Source organism: Bos grunniens, chromosome 21 (genome assembly GCF_055505025.1).
Source record: "Bos grunniens cultivar Pamir isolate PY7600 chromosome 21, Bosgru_T2T1.0, whole genome shotgun sequence".
Lineage (NCBI taxonomy): Eukaryota > Metazoa > Chordata > Mammalia > Artiodactyla > Bovidae > Bos > Bos grunniens.
Genome location: NC_141185.1, coordinates 59324442 through 59336917, shown reverse-complemented (window position 1 = coordinate 59336917; position 12476 = coordinate 59324442). Strand labels below are relative to the sequence as shown.

Genomic DNA, 12476 nt, shown 5'->3' with positions numbered 1-12476 from the left:
GTGACTTTTCCACAAATTTCCCTAAAAAAATTTTTCCTTCTGTCACCAATGAATTTCAGCTTTTGAATTGTTTCATAGAAACAATTCAAGGAGGAGGCTGGTGGGCTACAGTCCACAGTGTAGCAAAGAGTCTGACACGTCTGAAGGGACTTAGCAGGCATGGATTGGGGCTGCTTTTCCCATCCTTGCCCTTTTAACTCTTTTCCTTGAGGGCTGGGGCTGTGTTTCCTGGTGTCCAACGCTGAGTAGGACTGAATTTCAGCTTTTATGTGCAAATATTTCCCCATCTCCAATTTCTCTGGCCAAACTAATAATCCATGGAAACATAAAGCAATTTCTGAAAATCAGGCTAAAGAAAGAAGAAAATGGACTGAGCTGCTAAGTTCTTTTTTCTTCATTTTCTGAAACAAACAAACAAAAAAACACTTGCTGTGTGCCTGCTGGCTTCTAGACGAAACAACTATCTATAATCTTGTGTTTCCAATTTCCATGATTTCTGTTCAGAAGTTTCTGGAAGGTCTCAGTTTAGTTTTGTAAAAATCTCTTGGTCTGCTGTAGACGGAGCATACATAATTGATACCTAGTAGATGCCTTAACCACTTATGTGACATTTTGTTTTAGTCTCAAGCCTTGCATGGAGGAATAAAATTTGGGAGTGAAGGAAGAGGTTGGAGATAGAGGATATTATTTTTAGCTAAAAAAAAAAAAAAAAAAAGAAAGTTAAAATAAGCAAATGTGATTTCATGGAAGGCAGCCACCTCTCGGGTCCAAGTCCATGGCAAAGTTCACACAGTCCAACTTCCATATAACTGTATGAAAACAACATGTTTGCTATTTATAAGGAATTCCCTTGGGGAAACCAGCTTTAAAAAGGAGGATAGGTTGTTGTGAGGAAAACTGGATGTGAGTGGATGGGGCCTCTTTAAAGGTAAGGGCTTAGATGTGTGCGTGTATGTGTGTGTGTGTGTGTGTGTAGTGGTGGTGGGATGGGTGATGGGAGTCGCTGTTCAAAACCACTTTGTGATTATAAATAATAAAAAAAAATTCAATCGGAAGTGCGTTCTGCCAAACTGGACAATAAAGCTCCTAGCAGGGCATTGAGATTTTCTTAATCAGGGTCAGACCCACATGCATAAGGCCAATGAGTTCAGTGGGAAAAAACGACTCTTCTTCCCCGTTTTTTTCCCCTTTCCTTTTTTCTTTCATTTGGAAGGGACCCCCTCATAAACATGCAGAGCAATTTTCCAGTACATTAACCCAGGAGGGATCCTCTCTCTGTCGGCTCAAGAGACAGAGAAGTTGAGAACCAGGGTGAGGGGAAGATGGATGAGCCTGGGATATAAGAGAGGGCAGTTTTTCCACTGTCCTGCCCTGTACACCTAGGACAAAGACTTCATTGACTGCCATGCTTGACATCAGCCTCATAAACTAGTAGTCAGGCACAAAGGGTCTGACACTTGAAAGTACAAGTCCCTGCCTTTTCTATTGCAGCTGTGCAGGGGGGTTGGGCCTAACAGTGGTGCCCCTTTGTCAGCCCACAGGACAAGAGGTGAAGATAAATAGTATTGACTTTAAGGTAGTCACCCAATCTTGCTATTTCCCCAAAGACAACACTTCCTCTCAGGCCGCACATCATGGCCCCAGGAGATCTAGCCATCTTCCCTTTGGCCAGGGAGCTAGGGTAGAGTTGGCCTGGGTAGCAAGGAAGGTGCAGAGTGGACATGTAGCTGGAGGGAAGGAGAGAAGACAGGGGCAAGTACAGAGTCGTGGGATCCGTTCCTCGTCCTCTGTGAGGAGGTGGTATGGTTTTCATGCATTCCAGCTTGGTCACAGTGGTTTCTTTCATTCTCTTGAGATACCCAGAAATTGTCCTAGAGGGAAAAAAACAAATGCAGGAAGCAAGACTGAAAACCATGTACATTTATATGATCCAAAAGATAGGGGGGAAAAAAAAAGCAACAACTCACATTGGTATCTCTGATTATCACAAGGCCAGAAAGCACGATACTTTTCTGGGAACATTTTGGCAATAAAACTTTAAAACAAGCACATAAGTTGAATGCAATCATTTAAGAATCATATGTGCTGAAGGCAGGGACACAGCTGTGTGATTTGTTGGGGTTTGATTGTTGCAATTGCTAGTTTTTTTCATTATTATTTTATTCATCATTAGTTTTTACTTGATGCATTTTATTATTATTTTTTATTTGCAGCTGCATAGGTAAACTTTTTTGTATTATTTCTATCTGTGTTAGAAGAGAAGGGATTTAAAATCCAAAACACTGAACCCATTTGGATTTGAAGGCTTATGTGCTGTGCTTAGTCACTCAGTTGTATCTGACTCTTTGTGACTCCGTAGACTGCAGCCCGCCAGGCTCCTCTGTCCATGGGGATTCTCCAGGCAAGAATACTGGAGTGGGTTGCCAAGCCCTTGTCCAAGGGATCTTCCCAACCCAGGGATCAAACCCAGGTCTCTCACATTGCAGGCAGATTTTTTACTGACTGAGCCACCAGGGAACCTCTTGATGGCTTATGACCAAGTTCAACAGCTTAGAGAGGATCACTCTTCCTGGGTGTCTTTCTAGACCTTCTGAATGCAGGATGCTATTTCAGATGTCTTTTCATCCTCTAAAGAGGCTCAACGGACAATGATTTATGAGCCCTCCTCAATGACAAGTGTCCATCTCAAGTTAAACCTCTTGTCTTTAGAGTGGACTTACGGGTCTCAGAGCAGACAGATTCTAAAGAGCTCTCCAAAAATATTTTATGTACACAGAGAGAAGGGTGTGGTAGCTCAAATCCCTATAGGTCCCATGTTCAAGCTGAAGAAAGGTTACAGTTAGGATGTGAACGCCAGAGGGGAGTTCCATTTAAACCCTAACAGTGGAACTCAGATCAATCACACATTAGCTGGTTTATAAAATCTAGCTGAGCTTCCCTTCCCATTGCCTTTTCAAAATTTCTCAGTTTAGCCCCTTCTTCTATTGACAATGCCACTTTACATCATTTGAGAATATATCCTTTATCCAAGTCATTTCAAGAACTCTATTCTCTAAAACTGTGCTATAATTTCATTTTAGAGAACACTGCTTGAGGCTAAGATAAAAAGAGATCACATTGATAGGAAACTGAGATTAGCTCCTTTCTATGAATCTTTTAAGTAAACATATTTACTCTAAAAACTAATAGTTTCAAGTTGAGAAACAAGTTTCTTGAAAATAGAGGACATATTGACTAGCTTCGATTCACATTCGTTTAACCTCCTCTTTAAGGGAGTCCTATAGCTGATGAACTTAGAATATCTGTTTTGAACTTGATTTGCCTTTGAACAATTATGTGGCAATAGTTTTGTACATGTGTGTTCAGTTGTGTCTGACTCTTCTGTGATCCCATGGACCATAGCACACCAGACTCCTCTGTCATGGGATTTCCCAGCCAGAATACTGGAGTGGGTTGCCATTTCCTCTTCCAGGGGATATTCCTGACCTAGACATCAAACCTGAGTCTCCTGCATTGGCAGGCAGATTCTTTAGCACTGAGGCACCCGGGAAGTCTGGCAATAATTTTGACTTATTGATAAAAGCATTATGTCTTGAAGGAGGTGGATTTCATTCATTGCCTTTTGTTTTCACTTCTGGAGTTCCTAAATTCATTATTTCCAGGATCTAGTCATGTTCACTTACACTTCAATAGAGCTTTGATTATTTCCAGAAACCTACAAGTTATCTCAGAGTGACACTTTTATTTTCATATCTCAGCGATGGTTTATGGGGCAAACTGCAAGCTGAGCGTAACTTTGTCCTTCTGCCTCTGCCTAATGCCTCCTTCCTCTTCCCAGAGCCATTGGGTCTTCATTTCTCTGGGCTCTTGGATATTCCTCTGGGGTCTCTTCATCCTTCACCCTCCAGACTCTCAAACTGACATTCTGCATAGGACATCATTTGGCAACTCTCAGATGTGACGTGCTAAGTCTCCTTATAGCAGGAAAAAAAAAAAAAAGCTGAACAGAAGTAAACAGAAAGCTAGTTTGCAGTTGTAGGAAAGAAAAGTGAAGGTTATGTCTAGGGCATTTTCATGGGATGATGAGATGTGAACTTCTGGGAAATTTGTTTCACTTTTCCTTTTCCGTTTTTGCCTCTTCTAGTCCATTCTTTTCCAGAGAGTACATTGTTTCACGGGTTTTCATTGTGAAATTTCTGAAATAGATATTGAACATTCTAAGCAGATCTTCTCAAAAGCAGCAAAGTGATTAGCCTTGACTCTCCTCTTTGCCTATGCTATCCATTGTATTTCTACCTCTTGACTCAAAACACAGAAGGAACTTTCCATCAGAGGTTATCTGTCAAACCCTAGGGTAGGGAATATCTCTTAATGTTTTCTTCTGAGTCTCTTCTTCCTGAGAGGCAACAACTTTGTGGGGAAAGCTCATGGATTGGGTGCTGGGAAGGCTTCTGTTCTAGTCTAATTCCGTCCAGTCTTGTGCTCCCTTCATTGATCTTGGACACTCATTCCATCTCCCTCAGTTTTCTTACCTGTAAGATGGACAAACTACACATATCTGTACGATTGTTTTCTTTCTTTCTTTCTTGTCCCTTATGTTCTAACAGTGGACTGCATTTTTCCCCCATTATAATTACGGGAAATAAGCATGTTTAAACAGATAAGTGAACATTGAAAAATATAATCTCAATTTTAGGTATTGTTGGTATCGCAACTGGAAAGGTCCATGAATTTGATGTATATACATGACCTAACATTTCCTCTCTTCTTTATTTAGACCTGGGTCATGCACTTGGCAGAGAAGGCAATGGCACCCCACTCCAGTACTTTTGCCTGGAAAATCCCATGGACGGAGGAGCTTGGTAGGCTGCAGTCCATGGGGTCACTAAGAGTTGGATACGACTGAGCGACTTCACTTTCATTTTTCACTTTCATGCATTGGAGAAGGAAATGGCAACCCACTCCAGTGTTCTTGCCTGGAGAATCCCAGGGACGGGGGAGCCTGATGGGCTGCCGTCTATGCGGTCGCACAGAGTTGGACACAACTGAAGCGACTTAGCAGCAGTAGCAGCATGCACTTGGAATTGATATATTTTGGGAGTTTTTCTTAGTTCTAGTTGAGGACATGTGGTTTTGTAAAGACACCATTAAAAGCTAACTTACTGGGTGGAGACCTTCGCATGTGCTTGTCCCATGGGATTCAGCGACTGGCCTGACTTTCCTAGTCTGAATCAGAGTTTAAAAATTCTTTTAAATAAACATTTGTGTTCTGCCTTGTCCAAGGTCTTTCTGACAAAAATATATTTTTATTTGCATACTATTTGACATTTATTTTAGGTAAAAGATCTATTTCAGCCCATTTGTATTTATGCTGATATAGGCTGTGGGCCACCTTGTCTGTCTGGTGTGTGTACTGGGAGCTGAGTTGAACCAGGAGGCCTTCCTTTGTCTCTCACTAACTTTGTCTCCTCGAGCTAGACTGTGGCTTCAGGGAAAGGAAAGAGAACTCTCCCTGTGTAAAGCACAGTGCGGGTCCCATACCCTGTATCCTTGTAGAACCAAGGCCAAGGAAATACGAACAGAATGAAATAAGTCATAAAGAGAAAAACAAATATTATATATATTAACTCATATGTGTGGAATCTAGAAAAATAGTACAGATGATCTTATTTGCAAAGCAGAAATAGAAACACAGATGTAGAGAACAAAGATATGGACACCAAATGGGGAAAGGAAGGATGGGATGGGTTGGGAGTTTGGGATTGACATATATACACTGCTATGCATAAGATAGATAACAAATAAGAACTGACTGTATAGTGCTGGGAACTCTATTCAGTGCTCTCTGGTGACCTAGAAGGGAAGGAAATACAAAAAAGAAGGGATATATATATTCATATAGCTGAGTCACTTTGCTGTACAGCAGACACTAACACAGCATTTTAAAGCAATTATACACCAATAAAATTTTTTTTAAAGAATGGCCACCTTGGTTTTGTCCCTCTTCTCCTTGATGTTGGCCCCAAGGGACTTCTGTTAAGAGTCTGTGAATACCTATGAATCTTGATACTGAACTTACAAGGACATGGGTCACTTACATTAAAGGGTTAATTGTTGCTTTTAACTCTCTAATTTCGCTTTCCCCTCAGTGATTCAACCTCATATGACAGACTTAGTAAGCATGTCCAATTTGATAACCTGTGAACCTCAAACTCCACCTATGTTAAACTCACTTCCAGTCTCCCCTTAGAAAAGCAAGCTCTGCTTTCTCTTTCATTTTCCCATTTCTATAATTATCATTGCTTTTGTTATCCAAACTCAGAAATTGAGCTGTATCTCTGATTTTTTTTCCTTCTTCTCTTTTCCTCTTGCTCCCTTTGTGACAGCAGCGATGTGCTCCTACTGAGTCTTGTCACTTCTACATCCTGATTCTATCCTATTTCTATGGCCCTGTGTAGTTGAGACTCTCAGATATTCATTGCTAAATTACTGCAGTGACACCCGAGGTGAGTTTCTTTTTCATCGCTTACCTAACACACTTCTCCATTCCAGCCAACTCTCTTCTATGTATGTTCCAGTGACCTGTGCCTCAATCTGGTTTCCTACCCAGAAGGAGGTCATTTTTGTTCCCTTGTACCTTTCAACTCACATTCCTCAGCAAGTCTGCCTTGAATTCTCTAGAGATGAGTGAACATGCACCCTCTGGATACCCATTGCACCATTAGTCTTTATCATCTACTTCATTATTCTCATTTGAGAAAACACATAAAATACCTATTGTAGTTTTCTAGAAGCTGTTTGAATTGTGAACAAGATGGTATGAAGCTTACAAATCAGGTCAAGAAATTCAGTAGAGAGGTAGGTGGTAACAATAAGACGGTGATACTCTCACGGGCTAGGAAATATTCTAATCATTTATTGTCATTGACGATAAATGTCAATGTCATTGACAATAAGTGTCCTTTTCCACAGGACTGGAAAAGATCAGAGTGCTGACAATAACCCTATGAGGCTGTTACTCAGGATTCCATTTCATAGATGTGAAAACAGAGGTGCAAACAGGCTCAGCCCAATGAAGAACACGTTTTATAAGAATGACAAAGGATTATGAAAGCCTGGTAGGAGAGATGACTCCTGTCCACTTGAAATAAATGTTATGAAGGAGGTTTAAAGAAAGAGGAAAGTGATTTGGTATTTTCCAAGTAACTAATTAGAAATGCTCCGTCTTTCAGTCTTATATTATTGTAGTTCTATGAGTTTATCTTTGCACTCCTGATTGGATGGCTCACTCCTTAGGACAAATATTAATTCTCTTTGTTCCCTCCACAGCATCTAACCCAGTGTTTTTCATATAGCAGCTGTAGTTGATAGATGCTTAATTACCTTTTGTTGTCTTGAGCACAGAGATGCTGCATTTCAGGGTCTTTTTTTGTTGTTTTCTTTTCTCACCATTTCTAGATATATATATTGATTTAGTCATTTATTTTGATTTTGGGGAAATAAGTTATTTAGTGTATATACTATATGCCTCAGTTCAGTTCAGTTCATTCGCTCAGTCGTGTCTGACTCTTTGTGACCCCATGAATCGCAGCACGCCAGGCCTCCCTGTCCATCACCAACTCCCGGAGTTCACTGAGACTCACGTCCATCGAGTCAGTGATGCCATCCAGCCATCTCATCCTCTGTCATCCCCTTCTCCTCCTGCCCCCAATCCCTCCCAGCATCAGAGTCTTTTCCAATGAGTCAACTCTTCACATGAGGTGGCCAAAGTACTGGAGTTTCAGCTTTAGTATCATTCCTTCCAAAGAAATCCCAGAGCTGATCTCCTTCAGGATGGACTGGTTGGATCTCCTTGCAGTCCAAGGGACTCTCAAGAGTCTTCTCCAACACCACAGCTCAAAAGCATCAATTCTTCAGCGCTCAGCCTTCTTCACAGTCCAACTCTCACATCCATACATGACCACTGGAAAAAACCATAGCCTTGACTAGACGGACCTTGTTGGCAAAGTAATGTCTCTGCTTTTGAATATGCTATCTAGGTTGGTCATAACTTTCCTTCCAAGGAGTAAGCGTCTTTTAATTTCATGGCTGCAGTCACCATCTGCAGTGATTTTGGAGCCCAGAAAAATAAAGTCTGACACTGTTTACACTGTTTCCCCATCTATTTCCCATGAAGTGATGGGACCGGATGACTATATGCCTATATAGGTTAAATAGCAATGACTTTTAAATTTTTGATTAATTTCAAGATAGAATACTTTTGAAGCAGTTTTCCTTCAATCACCCTAATCAATTTTTGCCAAGTAAGAATGGACTTACAACATAAGGAATTAAGGCTGGTATAAGTGAGCCAATGTTGTTCAGGTGCTGAGTTGCGTTCAACCCTTTGTGATCTCATGGACTGCAGCACACCAGCCTTCCTTGTCCTTCACTATCTCCCGGAGTTTGCTCAAAACCATGTCCATTGAGTCAGTTAGGCCATCCAACCATCTCATCCTCTGTTGCCCCCTTCTCATCCTGCCCTGAGTCTTTCCCAGCATCAGGGTTTTTCCCAATGGATTGGCTCTTCACATCAGTGGCCAAAGTATTGGAGCTTCAGCTTCAGCATCAGTCCCTCCTATGGGCCAACATAAGTTAGTAAAGACTTTTCACAGAACCAGTGATGTTCCCTAGAGCTTCTCATTCTGGTGGTATGTCCTTTCTAATGTTCCGGTGACTTTCTCACAGGGTTGTTGAGAGGATTAAATGTAACAAAAAGTTAATCAGAAAAGAAAAGTGTTTAACATATAGTCATTTCATATTTGTTAAATGTCATCAGCAGCAGCAGCAGTATTATCTTCAGTGCTTTATCAACTTCATCGTCTTCATCACATCATCCTCATCATCAGTGTCACCATCAGCAGCATCATCCATCATTACCACTCATATACATGATCTGTAAATGTCATTGGCTCTCAGTGACCAAAATTACAACATGGTTCTAATATTAATGTGATACTATGTTGGGCTGAGTGGTCTTAGTAAAGCACTTACAATACTAGACTCCGGTGATTTTCCCAGAGCAAAGACTTTTTGTACTTCATTAGTATACAACTAGGAATCGTTGCTTCTCATGTATCACATATGGCTTTCTTCTGTGGGAGGGTGAGCTGCAGTGTCTTCTGCTTGATGAAATTAGCTATGACTCCCTGCACACTCTCACTTCCAAGTGGACCCTTATTAGTGTCCTTCATCCCCAAATGGATTCACTTACAGGCCATTCAACAAATAAATACATTTATGTTTAAAGTCCTTTTAAAGTTTACTAGCAATTGATAGCTTTGAAATTTCTAAAATGAAGCTGAATTTATGGCTAGCCAGCAAATATTTTTGTTAAACAAATCACATATCCTTTACACTAAATGCAACTGAAAACTATGCAAAAAAAGGAAATTATTTGTAATTTAACTGAAAAATAGAGGTAAGGTAAGAAATTTGTATGCAGGTCAGGAAGCAACAGTTAGAACTGGACATGGAACAACAGACTGGTTCCAAATAGGAAAAGGAGTTCGTCAAGGCTGTATATTGTCACCCTGCTTATTTAACTTATATGCAGAGTACATCATGAGAAACACTGGACTGGAAGAAACACAAGCTGAAATTAAGATTGCCGGGAGAAATATCAATAACCTCAGATATGCAGATGACACCACCCTTATGGCAGAAAGTGAAGAGGAACTCAAAAGCCTCTTGATGAAAGTGAAAGTGGAGAGTGAAAAAGTTGGCTTAAAGCTCAACATTCAGAAAATGAAGATCATGGCATCTGGTCCCACCACTTCAAGGGAAATAGATGGGGAAACAGTGGAAACAGTGTCAGACTTTATTTTTCTGGGCTCCAAAATCACTACAGATGGTGACTGCAGCCATGAAATTAAAAGACGCTTACTCCTTGGAAGGAAAGTTATGACTAACCTAGATAGCATATTGAAAAGCAGAGACATTACTTTGCCAAAAGGTCCGTTTAGTCAAGGCTATGGTTTTTCCTGTGGTCATGTATGGATGTGAGAGTTGGACTGTGAAGAAAGCTGAGCACCGAAGAATTGATGCTTTTGAACTGTGGTGTTGGAGAAGACTCTTGAGAGTCCCTTGGACTGCAAGGAGATCCAACCAGTCCATCCTGAAGGAGATCAGCCCTGGGATTTCTTTGGAAGGAATGATACTAAAGCTGAAACTCCAGTACTTTGGCCACCTCATGCGAAGAGTTGACTCATTGGAAAAGACTCTGATGCTGGGAGGGATTGGGGGCAGGAGGAGAAGGGGACAACAGAGGATGAGATGGCTGGATGGCATCACTGACTCGATGGACGTGAGTCTCAGTGAACTCCGGGAGTTGGTGATGGACAGGGAGGCCTGGCGTGCTGCGATTCATGGGGTCGCAAAGAGTTGGACATGACTGAGCGACTGATCTGATCTGATCTGAAGATCTATTTTGCTGCTGATTCATTTGTCCTTTCCAAGGGCAACTAATACATATTTAAATAAAAGAAGTGATCTGTTAAATGATATCTATTGAAAACAGTCTTGTCCAGAAAGTTACATGTTCAGAAATATTAATTTGACTTTCTTTTCTGAAATCATCTAAAATAAAAATAATGTAGAGAGTTTTAGATATAGACACTATTACCAAGGACACAATCCTTTCATCTTGACTTCCTTGAAATTTGTATTTATTACTAGTTAAATTATTGGCTACCATAAAAATAACATAAAAAATAAAGAGAAAATTTAAATGTATGTCCAAACGTATGGATTGCTAACACTGAATTTGTTGTTTTTTGTATTTGATCCATCCTGACATTCTACAGTTACAGAATTACTTAGTATATAACCTGTAATTATAAGATACGTCCACATAGCTGGTTAACAGAGAAAAGTAAAAATGTTTAACAGATTTTTTTTTTTTTTACCTTCCTAATTTCTCCCACTTACCTCCTCTCAAGCTATAGTTTAAAAAATCCTAAAAAGACTTTGAAGTTTACAAAGAATTAAAAATCAGTATGACAAGTAACAGAAGTTTTCCTAGTCCATCATTCATCATAAAAATTTAATTAAATTAGGAATTTTTGAATAAAATATATATACCATAATAGTTTATAACATTGTACAGGAGATGGTGATGAAAACCATCCCCAAAAAAAAGAAATGCAAAAGGCAAAATGGTTGTATGAGGAGGCCTTGCAAATAGCTGAGAAAAGAAGAGAAGCAAAAGGAAAAGGGGAAAAGGAAAGATATATCTATTTGAATGCAGAGTTCCAAAGAATAGCAAGGAGAGATAAGATAGCCTTCCAAAGTAATCAATGCAGAAAAACAGAGGAAAACAATAGAATGGGAAAGATTAGAGATCTCTTCAAGAAAATTAGAGATACCAAGGGAACATTTCATGCAAAGTTGGGCACAATAAAGGACGAAAATGGTATGGACCTAACAGAAACAGAAGGTATTAAGAAGAGGTGGCAAGAATACACAGAAGAGCTATATAAAAAAGGTCTTCATGACCCAGATAACCACGATAGTGTGATCACTCACCTAGAACCAGACGTCCTGGAATATGAAGTCAAGTGGGCCTTAAGAAACATTACTGTGAACAAAGCTAATGGAAATGATGGAATTCCAGTTGAGCTATTTCAAATCCTAGACAGCATATTAAAAAGCAGCAACATTACTTTCCCGACAAAGGTCCATCTAGTCAAAGCTATGGTTTTTCCAATAGTCCTGTGAGCATTGTGATGTGAGAGTTGGACCATAAAGAAAGCTGAGCACAGAAGAATTGATGCTTTTGAACTGTGGTGTTGGAGAAGACTCTTGAGAGTCCCTTGGACTTCAAGAAGATCCAACCAGTCAATCCTAAAGGAAATCAGTCCTGAATATTCATTGGAAGGGCTGATGCTGAAGCTGAAGCTCCAATACTTCGGCCACCTGATGCGAAGAGCTGACTCATCTGAAAAGACCCTTATGCTGGGAAAGATTGAAGGCAGGAGGTGAAGGGGATGATAGAGGATGGGATGTCAGATAGAGTCACTGACTGAATGGACATGAGTTTGAGTAAGCTCAGGGAGTTGGTGATGAACAGGGAAGCCTGCCATGCTGCAGTCCATGGGGTCTCAGAGTTGGACATGACTGAGCAACTAAACTGAACTAAACTGAATGAATAAGGACCTACTGTATAGCACAGGTAAATACCTCCATATCGTGTAATAACCTATAAAAGAGGATGTAAAAAAAGAATATATATATGTATACATATAAAACTGAATCACTTTGGTGGGCACTTGAAACTAACACAACATTGTGAATCAACCATTGCGAATCAACTAGATTTCAATAAAATTAAAAATAAAAATTAACATAAAATACCAAAAAATTAGAAAATTAAAAGAAATATAATATAAACTTTAAACTTATTAAGTACATTTTATTTTAGATTCATTATCTTTACA

General features: G+C 40.0%; 1 long non-coding RNA gene across 4 annotated transcripts in view; it reads left to right on the top strand.

Annotated features, from left to right (window-relative positions):
- The first annotated feature begins 833 nt into the window (after positions 1-833).
- The window catches only part of LOC147349788 (uncharacterized), a 47291-nt gene continuing 35648 nt past the window's right edge, over positions 834-12476 (top strand). For 3 of the 4 annotated variants that reach the window (XR_015150523.1, XR_015150522.1, XR_015150525.1), the window contains exon 1: positions 863-928. This is a non-coding gene — a long non-coding RNA (uncharacterized LOC147349788). Of the gene's footprint in view, positions 929-12476 lie in introns of all 4 variants that reach the window. The other variant, XR_015150524.1, reaches the window with a different exon arrangement.